Here is a 17,241-nt window from a genome sequence, read left to right as displayed (position 1 = left end):
ACCTTACCAAGTGGCGGGGTCAGTGCTAACGAGGCCAATTCAATTAGGGTGGATGTGGCCCATTCCCAACAGTTGACAGGAAGGGGTGAATATCAACAGAGGGAAAATTACTTTTTGTAGTGCTAACGAGAGTGGGGAGACAGGCACATGGTAGCAGTGTGGCTCTGGTTGTGGTGGCTCGTGACTGCCCAAGGAGGTACCCAGAGGGTCGGGTGGAGTTGTACTCGAGTGGTTAGTCCAACCCTCTGCCTGTGCCGCTGTGGCCATTCTGCTCTCTTTAGTGCACAGCTAGCTCCTATCTGTCCATCTGCACTGGGTAGATGGAAGGGATACACACAAGGGCGGGCAAAGCTCTTACAGCGATAACTGAACTTTCACAGTGGTTGAACTTTTTGGACACCCCCCACTGCATTCCCTGTTGCTAGCGAGGGTTGTCGTGGTACAGAGGCACACTGTAGGCGGAGCACTGTTACACACAGGGCCCTGAGGGTTTGTGCTCTCCAAAGCAGTGAAGAATCCTGTGCCTCCAGAGACCAGCGTCCCAGTTTAAAGCATGGCACATACCATGGGCATGCGCCAAGAGGCAGGGGAGCTCACACCTGAAGAGACCAGCCAGGCGCGCGGCAGGGTGGGGTGGGGCGTGATGTGCAAGCAGATCTGTGGCTCCGGAGGGCATGGGCAAGCCATGATTCTTTTGTTTGTTTCTTCCTTTGTGTTTCCTGGGGGGTGTTTTGGGCTGGGAGGAGATTAGCTAAACAAAGAGGAAGGGGAGGAGAATGAGAACAGGCTGGGGGGTTAGTAAGCTGAGGTGCAGAGACTGCAAGGGAGGGTTTGGAGTGAACAGCCAGTCAGCGCAGGTAAAGCTCCACAGACCAGTCAGTCATGCATCCTACATCCCCAGGGCTCTGCTGCAGCCACTGGCCTCAGCTCTTGCTGGGTCTGCTTCTGAGCTGCCCTTCCCAGCAACTTCTCCCTTCCCCAGCTCCGGTGGCTGGGGGTAGAGCTGTATGGGCTCAGGTGCCCTTGTTGGGGGAGGGCTCCCCATGACAGATCTATGTCCAGGGGCACTGGGGGAGGGGTAACCTCATGTGGGTCTCAGCTCCCCACAGGAGCTGGGGCCCAGGGAATGGAGCTGTCATACCTGTAGCCCTGGCGCTGATGGATCTGGGACAGTCCTGGGCACCTAATCTGTCACAGCCCATCAGCCTGGGAGCATAGTGGCCTTGCAGGGCAGCAATCCCTGGCTAGGGGACATCAGAGGTGTTAGCCATCCCTGCCTCCCAGCCTCTTCTCACACATTGGTTCAGGTTTGGGGCATGAATATGGCATCAGTGCTGGATTCGGTGGTGTGGGACCCCGCAGAAGGGTGGGAGGTCCTACTAGGACAAATGTGTCCCCTGACACCTGTGACTCTCCCCTCTTCTACAAGGTGCTGATCAAAGTGTTTTCTCCCTTCCAACATTTCCTGACCCTCGTTTTGTTGACAGTCACAATAAACATGAACTGGTGGAGACTGACAACCCCTCTCTGGGCCCTGGGGTGAGAGCAGGCTCTTCCATAGCCCCCTATAGAATCATAGAATATTAGTATTGGAAGAGACCTAAGGAGGTCATCTAGTCCAACCCCCTGCTCAAAGCAGGACCAACCCCAAATAAATCATCCCAACAAGGGCTTTGTCAAGCCCGGCCTTAAAAACCTCTAAGCATGGAGATTCCACCATCTCCCTAGGTAACCCATTCCAGTGCTTCACCACCCTCATAGTGAAATAGTGTTTCCTAATATCCAACCTAGACCTCCCGCACTGCAACTTGAGACCACTGCGCCTTGTTCTGTCATCTGCCACCACTGAGAACAGCCAAGTTCCATCCTCTTTGGAACCCCCCTTCAGGTAGTTGAAAGCTGCTATAAAATCCCCCCCTTACTCTTCTCTTCTGCAGACTAAATAAGCCCAGTTCCCTCAGCCGCTCCTCGTAAATCATGTGCCCCAGCCCCCTAATCATTTTCGCTGCCCTCTGCTGGACTCTCTCTAATTTGTCCACAACCCTTCTGTATGTGGGGACCACAACTGGACACAATACTCCAGGTGTGGACTCACCAGTGCCGAATAGAGGGGAATAATCGCTTCCCTTGATCTGCTGGCAATGCTCCTACTAATACAGCCCAATATGCCATTAGCCTTCTTGGCAACAAGGGCACACGGCTGACTCATATCCAGCTTCTCGTCCACTTTAATTCCCAGGTCCTTTTCTGCAGAACTGCTGCTTAGCCAGTCGGTCCCTAGTCTGCAGCAGTGCATGGGATTCTTCCATCCTAAGTGCAGGCCTCTGCACTCATCCTTCTTGAACCTCATCAGATTTCTTTTGGCCCAATCCTCCAATTTGTCTAGGTCACTCTGGATGCTATCTACCTCTCCCCCCAGCTTAGTGTCATCTGTGAACTTGCAGAGGGTGGAATTAATCCCATTATCCAGATCATTAATAAAGATGTATTATATATATTATATAGATATTATGTATATAATATAGCCTCCTGCATCCCAGCACTGGGGTGAGCACAGGCTCTGTCATAGCCCCCTATAACCTCCCCATCCCAGCACTGGGGTGAGTGCAGGCTCTGTCATAGCCCCCTATAACCTCCCATCTCAGCAGTAGGGGGAGACTGTCTCATCCATAGTCCGCTATAACCCCGCCATCCCAGCACTGGGGTGAGAGCAGACTCAGTCATAGCTCCCTATAGCCTCCTGTCATGGGGCATGCATGCCCCATCCTCTTTTGGGATGGGGTAATGGTTGCTATAGTCCCACGGCCAAGTCTGCAAGACCACTCTGCGTCTTGGGGCAGGGTGGCCTCACAGCCCGTGGCAATATAGCCACCCCCCTGAGCTGCTGCCCCCATATATTTTATTTCCTTTGACCAAATCTGACTTGTTAAGCTTTGACTTATAATCACTTAAAATCTGTTTGTTTATTCTACCTGAAGCAGTGTGTTTGGTTTGAAGCATGTCAGAGACTTTCCTTGGGACAACAAGCCTGGTACATATCAATTTCTTTGTTAAATTGACAAACTCAAATAAGCTTGCAGCATCCACTGGGCATAACTGGACACTGCAAGATGGAGGCTCCTAGGGTTGTGTCTGGGACTGGAGATATTTGCTAGTGTAGTTCAGTTGCAAGTAGCTGGGAACAGTTTACATGCCAGAGGCTGTGCGTGAACAGCCCAGGAGTGGGGTTTTTCACAGCAGAGGAGGGTAAGGCTGGCTCCCAGGGTCAAGGATTGGAGTGACCTAGCAGATCACCGATCCAGACAACACCAGAGGGGAACATCACAGATGCATAAACAGGGTATTATACAAGAGGATCTGGATGACCTTGTAAACTGGATTCAGAGTAGCAGCCGTGTTAGTCTGTATTCGCAAAAAGAAAAGGAGTACTTGTGGCACCTTAGAGACTAACCAATTTATTTGAGCATAAGCTTTCATGAGCTACAGCTGAATGTATCCGATGAAGTGAGCTGTAGCTCACGAAAGCTTATGCTCAAATAAATTGGTTAGTCTCTAAGGTGCCACAAGCACTCCTTTTCCTCTTGTAAACTGGAGTAATAGTAATAGGATGAAATTTAATAGTGAGAAGTGTAAGGTCATACATTTAGAGATTAATAACAAGAATTTTAGTTATAAGCTGGGGACACATCAATTAGAAGTAACGGAGGAGGAGAAGGACGTTGGAGTATTGGTTGACCACAGGATGACTATGAGCCGCCAATGTGATATAGCTGTGAAAAAAGCTAATGCGGTCTTAGGATGCATCAGGCGATGTATTTCTAGTAGAGATCAGGTGTTAGTACCGTTATACAAGGCACTGGTGAGACCTCATCTGGAATACTGTGTGCAGTTCTGGTCTCCCATGGTTAAGAAGGATGAATTCAAACTGGAACAGGTACAGAGAAGAGCTACTAGGATGATCTGAGGAATGGAAAACCTGTCTTATGAAAGGAGACTCAAGGAGCCTGGCTTGTTTAGCCTAACCAAAGGAAGGCTGAGGGGAGATATGATTACTCTCTATAAATATATCAGAGGGATAAATACCAGGGAGGGAGAGGAATTATTTAAGATCAGTTCCAATGTGGACACAAGAACAAATGGATATAAACTGGCCATCAGGAAGTTTAGACTCGAAATTAGAGGAAGGTTTCTAACCATCAGAGGAGTGAAGTTCTGGAACAGCCTTCCAAGGGAAGCAGTGGGGGCAAAAGACCTATCTGGCTTCAAGATTAAACTCGATAAGTTTATGGAGGAGATGGTATGATGGGATAACATGATTTTGGCAATTAATTGATCTTTAACTATTCATGGTAAATAGGCCCAATGGCCTGTAATGGAATGTTAGATGGGGTGGGATCTGAGTTACTACAGAGAATTCTTTCCTGGGTATCTGGCTGGTGAATCTTGCCCACATGCTCAGGTTTAGCTGATCGCCATATTTGGGGTCAGGAAGGAATTTTCCTCAAGGACAGATTGAAAGAGGCCCTGGGGGTTTTTCGCCTTCCTCTGCAGCATGGGGCATGGGTCACTTGCTGGAGGATTCTCTGCACCTTGACGTCTTTAAACCATGATTTGAGGACTTCAATAGTTCAGACATAGGTGAGAGGTTTATTGCAGGAGTGAGTGGGTGAGATTCTGTGGCCTGTATTGCGCAGGAGGTTCAGACTAGATGATCATAATGGTCTCTTCTGACCTTAATATCGATGAGTCTATAACAGGGTTTAAAAGAGAACTGGATAAATTCATGGAGGTGAAGTCCATTAATGGCTATTAGCCAGGATGGGTAAGGAATGGTGTCTCTAGCCTCTGTTTGTCAGAGGTTGGAGATGGATGGCAGGAGAGAGATCACTTGATCATTACCTGTTAGGTTCACTCCCTCTGGGGCACCTGGCATTGGCCGCTGACGGCAGACAGGATACTGGGCTGGATGGACCTTTGGTCTGACCCGGTATGTGTGTGACTGCAGCCTGCCAGCTGCATGTAGGTTACACACTGGCTCTCACCACCCTGGGTTATACTGCAGGGTGACCCCAACACAACCCCAGTCTCAGATTTACCCCAAGAAATGTATGTCCTGCACTGCCCAGCCCTCTCTTGGCCAGTTCAAATATATTAAGTCCATTATTCCTGAAAGGGCACAATATGCCAGTTTATCATCTCAAATAGTTGTTCAGACACTTCAATTTAAACACACTGGATTCGATAAAACAATAAAACAAGCTTATTAACCACAACAAGAGAGATTTTAAGTGAGTACTAGTCACTAGGCCTAAAAGTCAGAAATGGTTACAAGAAAGATAAAGACAAGATGTTTACTAATGCCCAACTTAACCAACTCCATCAGAGTCAGGCAAAGTGTCTCACCTCATGTTTCAGCAGCATAACTGACCAAACCCTGTAGGTCAGGACCCCTCCGCCAGAGTCCAACGAATGCTTTCTTTGCCATTTCAGGTGCAGTGAATGCGATGAGTGGGGGGGCGGGATCCCTTAGGGTGTTTGTCCCTCCTTGTCATAGTTTCAGTCCCTCTCTTGAAAAACATTTCCAGCTGGGCACCAGGAGACAAAGAGTCGATGTGGCAGGATGTTCCCTGCTGGCTTCTCCTCACCTGTTTGTTTCCCTTCCTCCGTGATGTCTTTGTTTCCTGCTGAAATGCAAATTAAGGCATGCTCACACTCCTTTGTGTAGGATAGACTTGTTGGCCGACTTCTGCTGGAACAGGGCTGTGGAACATGTGTTTAAAATACCAGACAGGAGAATCTTATAACTTCACCTACAATCTTGCCACACACATTTTATCAGGACAATACTGACCAGCAAAATCTGAGGTTTCAAATGGTACTTCATGAGGCATATCTTGTATAAAGATTACTACAACAGTGTGTAGGATGTGAACACAAGGGTGTACTCTGTCACACCACTTCCCCACACTGCACGCCAGCATAGTGGGATCCTGCCTGGAGGGGCCACTTAGTCTCCATGGCCCCTCTGCTCACAAACGCTTGATAGGAGAGTGGGGCTTGTTATAGCTCTGTCCCACTGGGAGCTAATCTGAGACCCCAGCCCACTTCAACCAGGGGCTGCCAGGTCCTAATGGCCCAGCTGGCTGTGTGTGCTGCATGCAGCCCCCTGCCTAGGGAATGTAGCCAATTGTGGGCAGGCCGCCCACCTCCTTCGCCCCCCAGTCCAATGTAAGCATCATCCAGGCTGCACCGTGGCCACTGCTAGCACCTCCTGCTGATGTGTCCCCCCCGTTCTCCCACCGGAGACAAAGCCCCCTGCCACCCACGAGGGGCAGGGGACCAGGCCACAAGGCCCATGGATCTCCATGGCATGCACTCCCCACCCTACCCCCACCCTCTCTCCAGGTATGTGACTGGCCTCCCTGATGGCCATGGACCAGGAATGTCACCAGACGCTGCTGCTGCTGGACCAACCCCTCCCCAAACCTGCTTGTGTTCTCGTTGGAGGGGCAGGGTCCTTCCTCCAACCTCCCCCCACCAATATTTTTGAGGGCCCCGTGAGCTTCCCTCCTCCCCCCACGAATACTCCCATCCCACTCCCCTATCCCCAACACATCCTCCCAGAGCGAGTACACGTGTGAGGCCAAAGCATGTTCCAGGAACCCTCGGTGCGATGGCTCCAGGACTCCAACCCAAGGACTAGGTCCTGCAGCACCGTGACTGGGCCCGGGTGCCAAGGCCATGGTCGTGTGGCACAGCTCAATCAGCTCATACACAAATCAAGGCTCCAGCTGCAGGGACTCTAGGCATAGGCAGCGAGTTATATCTCCATGTGGTGCCTTGGCACCAGCAATATGCAGAGCCCAGGAGCCCAGCTCCACCAATGTTTGGGGCTGGGTGTCCCCCCTGGCCCACCTGCCGCCCCCCACCCCCGAGTGTTCCCCAGCCCCTGCTTGCTGCCTCCCCTGGCCCTGGAGCAGAGCATCCCTGCCTGTGCCCTGCAGCTCCATGCTGCCTCCCTGCAGCAACTGCTGCCACAGGGTCCTAGTGCCGCCATCTCAACTGCCAGGGCAGACTGACTGAGCCTACCCTTCCACCTCAGACCCTTCTCTTTTCCGGCAGGACCCTCCACCAGCACAGGGCCCCCCCGCCCGCAGTCACCGCTCCTGCCCCATGCTGGGCAAGGGGCAGCCCCATCCCTCGCCCCCAGTGAGGCTACAGTCAGGGGCAACAGCAGGGGAGGAGGCGCACGCAGCTCCCCCCAGCACCCACCACGGGGGAGGCGAGGGAGATTCCTGGACCTGAGAGGGGCCCTAGGAGCACATGCAGTGACAGTGGTGGGGCTGAGTGTGCTGCTGGGGGGGCAGGAAAGGGGGGCTCCTCCCCGAGAGCTCGCCGCTGCCGGCAGGGAAAGGGCTTGGGGGAGTCCTCCTCTCTGGCCCCTGTCCCAGAGCAGCCTGTCTGCACCCCAAACTCATCCCCAGCCCTGCCCCACCCCAGAGCCCACACCCCCAGCCACAGCTTTCACCCCCCCACACCCTCAACCCCAGCCCTGAGCCCCTCCAGCACCACAAACTCCTTATCCCCACTTCCAGTCAGAGCCCTCATCCCCCTGCACTCCAACCCTCTTCCCCAGCCCTGAACCTCTCTAACACCCCAAACCCCTCATTCCCAGCCCCAGACAGAGCCCTCACCCCCTACACCCCTACTTTTGCCATAAGCCCCTCCCACACCCCAAAGCCCTCACCCTACACCCCACAGCCCTCACCCCTGCACTCCCTCCCTCTGCACCCGCTTCCATCCCCAAACTCCCACCCAGAGCCTGCACCCCAATCCCCTGCCCCAGCCTAGGGCCTGCATCCCAGACCTCCTCCCCCACCCAAACTCCTTCCCAGAGCCTTGGGCAGGTGGGGGTCAGAGTTGGGGGGGGTGGAGTTTGGGCAGGGACGGGTTCTGGGCACCACCAAAAATTATACAAACCTGCCGCCCCTGACTCTAGGGGCCAATGGTGGGCCAGATGCACTGAGCACATTAAGCTACCCAGGAAGAGGAGCAGCCGTTGGTGCAGGGTGGCTGAGCTCACCTTGTGCTGGGGCAGGGACTGCAGCGGGCAGCTCATTCTGGGATATGGGCCTGGCCCTGGGTTTGTGTTTATAGCTTCCTGGAACGGTTTGTCAACTGTTTGGAAGGCGGACAGACAAACAGACAGGGCTCAGCCCGCCTATCACATCACCTACTTGTTTGTGCAACGGCTCCCAAGAGGGCAAGGTACCAAAGCAGCTACTTCTCCATGTTCAGCCCCTGCAGAGCCAACCCAAGGGGAGAGCCAGGAGGCAGGAATGCACAAAGGAAGTGAATGGCTGAGCAGATGCAGGTGCTATATCCCCTGCTCCTCAGGCAGCACTAACACTGTGCGAGGGCAAAGAACACCTCCTGGCCCACACAGGTTAATGAGTAAGAGCTACTGAAAGCAAATATTTGCAGCTGTGGTAGAGGGGAGCCCTGGAGGTGCAGAGCCCAGCAGGCTGCACCAATAGCCAGGTGGATTGCTCGAAACACAGTTCAGGGTTCTGAGTGCAGAGACCTTGGCCTGCTTAGTCCCATGGCAAACACACTAGGAAATTCATGCCAAAAACTGGAAACGTGTTGATCAAGATACACAAGAGAAAAAGTGTCAAAAGAAGGCATGCAGCATTCTGGCATTGCTACCGCTCGGTTCTGTAAACCAAGCTCATTCAAAACCTAGGAGAGCCCCTTGGCAAGAGAGAGACAGGTTAGAGTCTCTCACTTTGTCAGACAGTCCTCCATCCGGACTCCATCTGGCTAGGCTGGTCAGGTCCCTCTCCTTCACTGGAACTTCTCAGGCTGAGCAGAGCTGGGGAGGACTGTCTCATCTTGTCGTGCGCAGAGGCAACGTGTGGGGAGAGCATGCAGGGTCATGTGTCCCGTCCTCCCCCGACCCCCAATTTCGGCCAGAGTTTATATTTGCATTTATATTTTTGTGGGGAGTGTGTTCAAAGTACGTGCCCTCCGACTATCAACAGTTACATGCCTTCTCTGGGCGTGCAGGTGCAGGAAGATCTTTTCCTTCTACACTTTCCTACACTTTCCACAGTATGCATCCGATGAAATGAGCTGTAGCTCATGAAAGCTTATGCTCAAATAAATTGGTTAGTCTCTAAGGTGCCACAAGTACTCCTTTTCTTTTTGCGAATACAGACTAACACGGCTGTTACTCTGAAACCTGTCATTAGGCCTAGTTTCTGACATGCCAGTTTTGGTCCACTGATTTCTGGGCCCAGTCTCCTCTTGTTTACCTGATCTCAACACAGGCCCATTGCAACACTCTGCAGTGCCGTGCATAATGTTTCGATGTCTAGATGCCCTGAGTTAGGTACCTGGGCTCCCTACACAATGCACAGGGAGCATTAGACACCTGAGAATGGCACCCCCAAGGCCACCTAAACAGACCAGAGGGAGAGGGATGTCCTAAGCCCTGCCCCTTCCTGGGACTTAGGCATCTAGGGCTGGAGAAGGAATCTGAACAGCAGTTTTGCTAAGGAGGGGCCCCAGTTTACCTGCCCGGCCACCCCAAATTTGCATGGCGTTGCAACCCTGTGAGCCAGGTCACAACACCATTCAAATTTGTCCTAGCCATGATGGAGGGGTGTCTGGGTTACATCACCCAGCTGCAGTCAGGAGCCAGGGTGCGGGTCTGGGCCCCCTCCCTCACTGCACCCCTGCCACTGGCTACATGACAATGTGCTGCCCTGAACTCACCGGTTGAAATTGTTCCACTGTGTAAATAATTGAATCAGCCTTGGGCCAGAGAGCAGGTCAGACTGACTCTATAGCTGGGTGGGAGGGGCACCCCCTGTGAGGAGGAAACCCCAGTTCGTAACCTTTCTCTCTGTCAGACAGGGGGAAAGGGGGAATCAAACCAGGGCTCCCACATTCCGGGCTAGCGTGCCAATCCCTGGGGTTAAGGTTAGGAGGGAGGCGGCTGCTGCTGCCTCCTTGCCCTGTCCCCAAGCATTAGGTGGCTTTCAGAATGCCCCCCGCAGCAGGCCACACAGACAGGGTAGGCAGGGAACCCCTTGTTGCGAACCCTGCTGTGGCTGAGCCGAGAGCACACCTGCCCAGCAGCAGAAATGAGGCACCTGGAGACTTTTACAGAGCAAACTGTAGGTGCTGGCACCAAGGGACTTCGGGCCAGTTACCCAGCCCTGCAGAGACACCGGCTGCTGTACTAAGGGCAGACCCTCGCACACGCTGCATGGGGGGAGTGCACAGACTGTGCCATCACCCAGTGGCTGCCACGTGTCCAGGCTGGGGTTGGGGGTGGAGCAAACGGGGCAGACTCTGTGGAGGTCTCTGCCCTGCCAGCCTCGAGTCTGCCTGACAACACCCTGGGCATCACAGCCCTGACAGCCAGCCGTTTGGATGCAGACTACACAGCAAGGCAATTATTGCAGGGGTGATCGCTGGGCTGAGTCATTTCCCAGGCACTCTGGCCTCTTGGCAGATCCTGCCCCTTCCACACAGCAGAATCCCAAGGTTCTGAACCCCAAACCTGCAGAAATTAATCCTGTTCGGGGTCATTGCATGGCCCGGCCCTGGGAAGGTTCTGAGTGTCTCCCAGCCCTATGGCCTGCTGGCATTGGGGTTTAATTGTAGCCACTCAGGCTCCTCAGTGAGCAGGTGTTTTTCCCTGAGGTGCCCTGAGGAAAGCCAGCTGCTCCGCAGTGCTACTGAGAGCTCCCCAGGAGCAGGGCAGCCATAATTCCCTGGCATCACATTTCATTCACTCTCTCTCCTCGCCTGAGTCACCCCTGCTGCTGGTGTTAGTCACTCACCTGCTGGAGCAAATACAGACCAAGAACTTGTTATACAACCAGGAACATTTGCTGCCTCTCTTGTCCCATATTGCCTGGGCAGGTATTGCCTTTAAAGAAGGGCTTCCTCTGTCCCAGGCTTCTCCCTCTGCCTGAACCTGCTATAAGCTCAATCCTCTCTTTATGACATCAGCTTGTTGCCATAGGAACGACTGTGATGTCACCAGCTCAGCATTCTGACCTCAGCAAGGAGCACAGATGTAAAAATTAATGACCATCATCAGAGAAACATGTGAAATCCTGTATATGAGTGGCAATGCTTAATATGAGCTAATTCCCCACTGTGACAGCCCAGATACTATGGTGATGGGCAGCAGTATAAAACCCTGAACTAGAGAGTCCTTGGCAAGTTTGCTGGTGTGTAGACCATGCTGGGGATGTCATTTAAAACTCCCTTTTATTTCCAGCATTTGGTGCTTATGAATACTTCCCCAGGTGGCCTACGGACAAGCCGGCACCTGCTTGCTGTTGGGTTTAGTTAATGAACCTCCTCCTGGCCCAAACCACAGTCTTGAGCCAAAAGCCCATAAAAGTCACTGGAAGCCTTTCCATTGATCCCAGTGGACTCTGGATCAGACCCTAAAATGCCTGTGAAGTTGGAGCTGGTTCCGCTTCCCTGCGACAGGATCTAGGACATTCCTCCTGGGAGGGGAAAGGATGTGGAGTGAAACTGGATAGAGGGGAGAGTGAGTGATGCCAGGGCCCTGCTGTGACCCCATCAGACAGCCCAGCTGCTGCTCCCCTGTGGGCCAGGGCAGGATCAGCCCCACTTGTACACTAGCTCAGGTGTGGTGGAGTCCAGGGAGCTCCACATTCTCCACCCCACCAGCAGCCAGGCGGGTCCTGACAATCAGCCTAACCCTTTCCTGTCCTAATATTTGCTCCTGGTTACTAACCCTGGGCCTTTCCCAGTCGCTCATCAGTGTTAGGCCCTTATCAGGCCTCCCCAGGGCCAAGCTAGGCCGATTCAGCCCTTCCCAACAACACTGCCCCTCCTGCCCCTTAGTGTTTGGTGGCTCCTCTCGGTCAACCTGTTCCTGGTACTGTGGGGCCCAGAGCTGAGCATGAGGGCCTCAGCCAGGAACTAGCCACAGCAGCTCCCATATCGTTCTCAGGAGCCAGCCACAAATGGGAGCTCAGCCCTGTCTCCACATTAGTGCAGCAACCCAGAGCGCAGGCACTCAGCTGCTTGCCCCTTCAAACCAAGGATAGCAGTGGCCAGCAGCTCCACCAAGACAGTGTCAGTGCGTTACTGACACAACCTGACAGACCCACACACCTGGGGCTGGGGCTGTGACCCAGAGGCAGAGCGACTTGCTGCTTTCCCAGAGCCCCAGTCACTGGCAGAGCGACAGTGTGACGAGCTCAGGGACAAATTGTCTGGCCTCTCCCATTGGTTTGCTTGTGTCTCAACTAACAGATTCCCATAACCTTGTTGTGTTTGTGCCCCAGCCAAGAGATTCTCATAACCTCGCTGTTTTCAGATCCGCTCTCTGAACGGCAGGGTGGGGGAGGTGGGGCAGGTTTGATGGCGCGTTGAGTGCCCAGGCTGCAGAGAGGCATTTCCGCCCAGTGAAACAAGCCTGTTTCCAGCTCAGACCTCGGAGAGAAAGGATTCGCTGCTTAGTGCGGGGTGAATAACTCAGCAGAGCCGATGAATGCTCCACGGAATTCACTGGTGCTGCTTTGCTTCCTGTGCATAACCAAGTGACAGCGCTGCCAGCCTGAATGGGCATGGAAAGAGAATTTTAAGCAACTAGTGGAATATATTTGGGGAAAGCAAATTCTGAACTCACAGACCTGAGCTTTTCTCTGATCCAGTCAGGGAACAGGATCAAATCCAGAGTTCTGTGTGTCCAATCAAATTACCCACGCCGCCTGAACTTCCAGACTATGGGCCAAGAACTAGTTGGGGAATAAGTTGAAATAGAAAATAAATCAGAGAAAATTGCACCCTGCTCAAGGGCTATTAGCAAACAGAAAGAGGGGGAAAGGTCTGATTCCCTTCCTCCCTTCGAGCAGCCATTCCCTTTAGCGTGGTTTCTGCTAGGAAACTTAAGGGAAATGACTTAGGACCATAATCCCCAACAGGCTGCTGTTTGTGACGGCTGGATTAGACCCCAGATGAACTGAGTGGAAGAGTCTCCAAAGAGCAACTCCTGGGTTCTGAGACACAAAGTATCTGCCTGCATTGCCAGGGCCCTTCCAGCCAGGATCTGATCTACCTGCCTTGCCCATTCCTTCCTAACTGGTTCTCACCTTCCCCTTTGCTCTTGAAACCCTTGTTTCTGGGATCGTACATCATTTTACTGAAGTCACAAAACTCTCTGCAGTCATGAAAATAAAAAAACCCTCTGGGCAAACATGGTGGCTGCTTCCCATCAATAAACCCTATTTTTCTAAGGTTAATGAGTAGATTGTTGCCCCTTTTGACCCAAGAGGTTAATCAGTGTTTGGGACCTTGCCAGGTTGTTTCCGTTAGGAGGAGAAATTGATTCCATGAGTCCGGGAATCCTGTTTATTTACAAAGAGCATGCGGAGTCCTGTTCCCTTGAACTCAGCAGGAACAAACAATAGTGTTAGGATATAGATATTCAGGCTTGCCTGTAAAGGCCTATACTTTAAGAACCTAGGTGTATTCTTATCACTTGGCTAGTTAGGGGTATAAAAGAAAGAATCAAAATCACTGTCTGCCGGTGTAAGGGCCTTCTTTTACTGTGACAGTCTGAGGCCCTGTTCTTAGGCTAAGGCCTTTGGCTAAGCAACAGAGGCAGCCATAAGCTGGGAAGCGACCAGTCACATCCTCACATTCCAAACCAGTCACATCGAAATAAGGTGCTATTGGGCTGTTAGGAATACAATCCTGTCCTGATAATTCCTATCACCTCCAGAGAAAGATGGTTAAAGAAAACTTAGTTTGATAGCATCCTGTCGGGCAAGAAATCACTTCTCAATAGTTGTGGTTGTGAAACCCTCATTTCTGTATGTTTTATCTTTATGGCCCCCACTTTTCTATTGTTAATCTGTCTGGTTCTCTAATTGTTTCTGTCTGCTGTATAATTAATTTTGCTAGGTGTAAGTTAATTAGGGTAGTGGGATATAATTGGTTAGAGAATTATGCTACATTATGTTAGGATTGGTAAATTGATCCCCTGGTTAATTACCTGTACTGATAAAATTTTACACCTTATTTCCAGTCTGAATTTGTCTGGCTTCAACTTCCACGCATTGGATGGTGTTTCTCTCCTGCACTGAAGAGCCCATTATTAAATATTTGTTCCCCATGTAGGTATTTGTAGATTGTAATCTTAATCTTCTCTTTGTTAAACTAAGTAACTTGAGCTCTTTGAGTCTATCACTATCAGGCCTGTTTTCTAATCCTGTGATCATTCTCATGGCTCTTCTCTGCCCCTCTCCAATTTGTCAACATCCTTCTTCAATTGTGGACACCAGAACTGAACACAGGATTCCAGCAGCAGTCACATTAGTGCAAAGTACAGAGGTAAAATAATCTCTGTTCCTACTTGCAATTCCCCTGCTTATGCATCGCAAGATCGAATTAGCACTTTTGGCTACAGCATTGCACAGGGAGCGACCCCCAGCTGACCCCCAAATCTTTTTCAGAGTCACAGCTTCCCAGGATAGAGTCCCATGTTGTGGAAACATGGCCTACATTCTATGAGATGTCTGCATTTACATTTTGCCATATTAAAATGCATATTGTTTGCTTGCACCCAGTTTACCAAGTGATCCACAATGCTCGGTGACCTGTCCTCTTCATTATTTACCACTCCTCAATTTTCGTGTTATCTGCAAACTTTATCAGTGATGATTTTACCCAGGTCATTCATAAAAATGTTAGGGCTAGTCTACAGCAGGAGCACTACTACTACATGCCACTGCAGCATGTCTGGAGAAGACGTGCTCATGAATAATAAATCCACGTCCATGAGGGGCAGTAGCTCTCCCACTGTCCACGCTGGTGCTAAGGTCAGTGTAACTTACCTGGTTTAGTCACATCTCTGAGCAACATAAGTTATACTGAACTAAGTGGCCGTGCAGACCTGGCCAAAAACAGACTGCTGCAGGACCCCAGTAGAAACACACCTGCTCAGTGATGATTCGCTGTTTACAATTACATGTTAAGACCTTTCAGCCAGCTTTTATCCATTTAATGTGCGTTAGGTTAATTTTATATCTTTCTCCACAAAGGACCATTTCATTGCTCCCTCCACTCAAGCCAAATGAAGGGTACCTAGCACACCCATCAACTCCCTCCAGGTCTGTAAATGATCTATAGATAAAAATCCTACTTGAATTGCAGGATGATTGTCAAATAATTGCAGATGAGTTTCAGACAAGACATGGAAAATCAGAGAAAAGTAATAATGGACTTTTATTAATTGCAGTAATTTGGAAAAGCCAGAGAAGACCTATTTAAGAAAAATTTGCTGGAACAATATAAACACTCACGTATTATGTTAGGCCTGCGAATTTTTTGACAATCAGACTTTTTGCTGCAACTGTATTACAGTCATTAATGTGCGGGGCTCACAGAGGGAGCCCACGATGCACGGGGCTGGCAGCCTGAGCCCCAGCCACTATCAGCTCAGATAAATGGCGTTCTACTGTACTAATGGGGAAAAAAGTACAGTGTTGCAAACCTCTAAATGTATGCAAAATTGTGGCCTGTGCAAAGTAAGCTAATTAAAATCAAAATTCCAGTGGAAGCCTAATATTGCAGGATCTACAATATAGAAATTAAGTAGGGCCTTATTTGTAGATTAAAGACACCTTGCTGGCAGCCATTAATGCCTTCCAGAATAACAACATGATGGCAAACACCAGTGTGGACAGTGCTCAATGCAACACAAGCCTGCTACCATCACTTCAGGTGAAGGCCAGGGCCACAAAGCAGGTATGGGGCCACAGGGGGCCCTGTCAGAGAGTGGCAACAATTCAGATTTTTCGGGGCAGGGCAGGATTTCAGTCCCCATTCTCTCCACCCCATAGATGGACCCCATTCCAGGCCCTGCTCATCCCCCCACTCCTCCCAGAGGCGACCCTTGGGGGGGGGAGCGATAGCTCAGTGGTTTGAGCATTGGCCTGCTAAACCCAGGGTTGTGAGTTCAATCCTTGAGGGGGCCATTTAGAGATCTGGGGCAAAAATTGGGGATTGGTCCTGCTTCAAGCAGGGGGTTGGACTAGATGACCTCCTGAGGTCCCTTCCAACCCTAACCTTCTATGATTCTATGACCCCAGGTCTCAGCTGTGGAATCTGCTCTCTGTCTTATGCACAGCGCATGAGACAGTGCCACCAGAAGTCGAGTTTTCAGCAGACTCCCCTGCGCTACACCATTCAGGAACAGACAGTCCATGTGCCAGCACCCAACACCAGTTGTCCCGGCTGCCCCCTCCCCCCACTCTGTACAGAGGGGTGGCCAAATCAAATTTCAGTGGCGGATTTCAGCTGGAGCAATTCTCTGGACTCTCCAGCAGTAGCCATATTGAGTGTGGGCCCATTACTTCACAGTGGTCAGGTCAGGCCACGTCCCCCGCCCAGATCTGCGACCTATGGAACTTTGAGCCAGTGAAAATTGGCACCGCTGCTGTCAGGATGAGCCTAGCGCCCAGACAGGGTTGCCAGTTTTGGTTGGACGTATTCCTGGAGGTTTCATCACATGACATAATCTTTAATTAAAGATTAGTCTTTAATTTCTGGAGACTCCAAGACAATCCCAAAGGGTTGGCAACCCTAGCCCCAGAATATGCTAATCCTGTCCTGTGTCATGGCCAGGTCATGGGCAGATAGACCTAGTGGTCAGAGCCATAGTCCACAGTCACGAGACAGGCGTCAAGAGTCTACTAGGTCAGGGGGTCAGAGGCAGGAGACAAACTGGAGATCAGAACCACAAGTCAGACGCCAGGAGTCAAGCCAGGTCAGAATGGCAGGAGCAGGACTGAGCTCATTTGTTCAGACAGCTTTCTGCTTCTACTGCTGACTTAAGTAGGGCCAGTGGCCAACTGGCTGCTCTGGGACTCTGCCAGTAGGACCTTAGGGGCAGAGCCTAAAACTGGAGCGGGGCTTCTTGGGTAAGCAGCTGTCATCAGGTTGCCAAGTGGTGGGTTGGAGTGCGGCTGCTCCTTTGGACCCAGGTTCAAGGCCTGTGGGTCATGACATCATCCACTCCCCTAGGGTGCTCTCTGGGTAAAACGGGTCCAGGTTTCTCAGGGTGGCTCCTATGGAAGACCCGAACCAAGGAAGCAGCATGAACATTCACTGCTGGCTCCCAAGTGTGTTCCTCTGGGCCGTAATCTTCCCACTCCATCAGGTACCATGAATTGT

Source organism: Lepidochelys kempii, chromosome 24 (assembly GCF_965140265.1).
Source record: "Lepidochelys kempii isolate rLepKem1 chromosome 24, rLepKem1.hap2, whole genome shotgun sequence".
Classification (NCBI taxonomy): Eukaryota; Metazoa; Chordata; order Testudines; family Cheloniidae; genus Lepidochelys; species Lepidochelys kempii.
The sequence above is the reverse complement of the archived record's forward strand: the minus strand, read 5'-3'. Positions refer to the sequence as shown.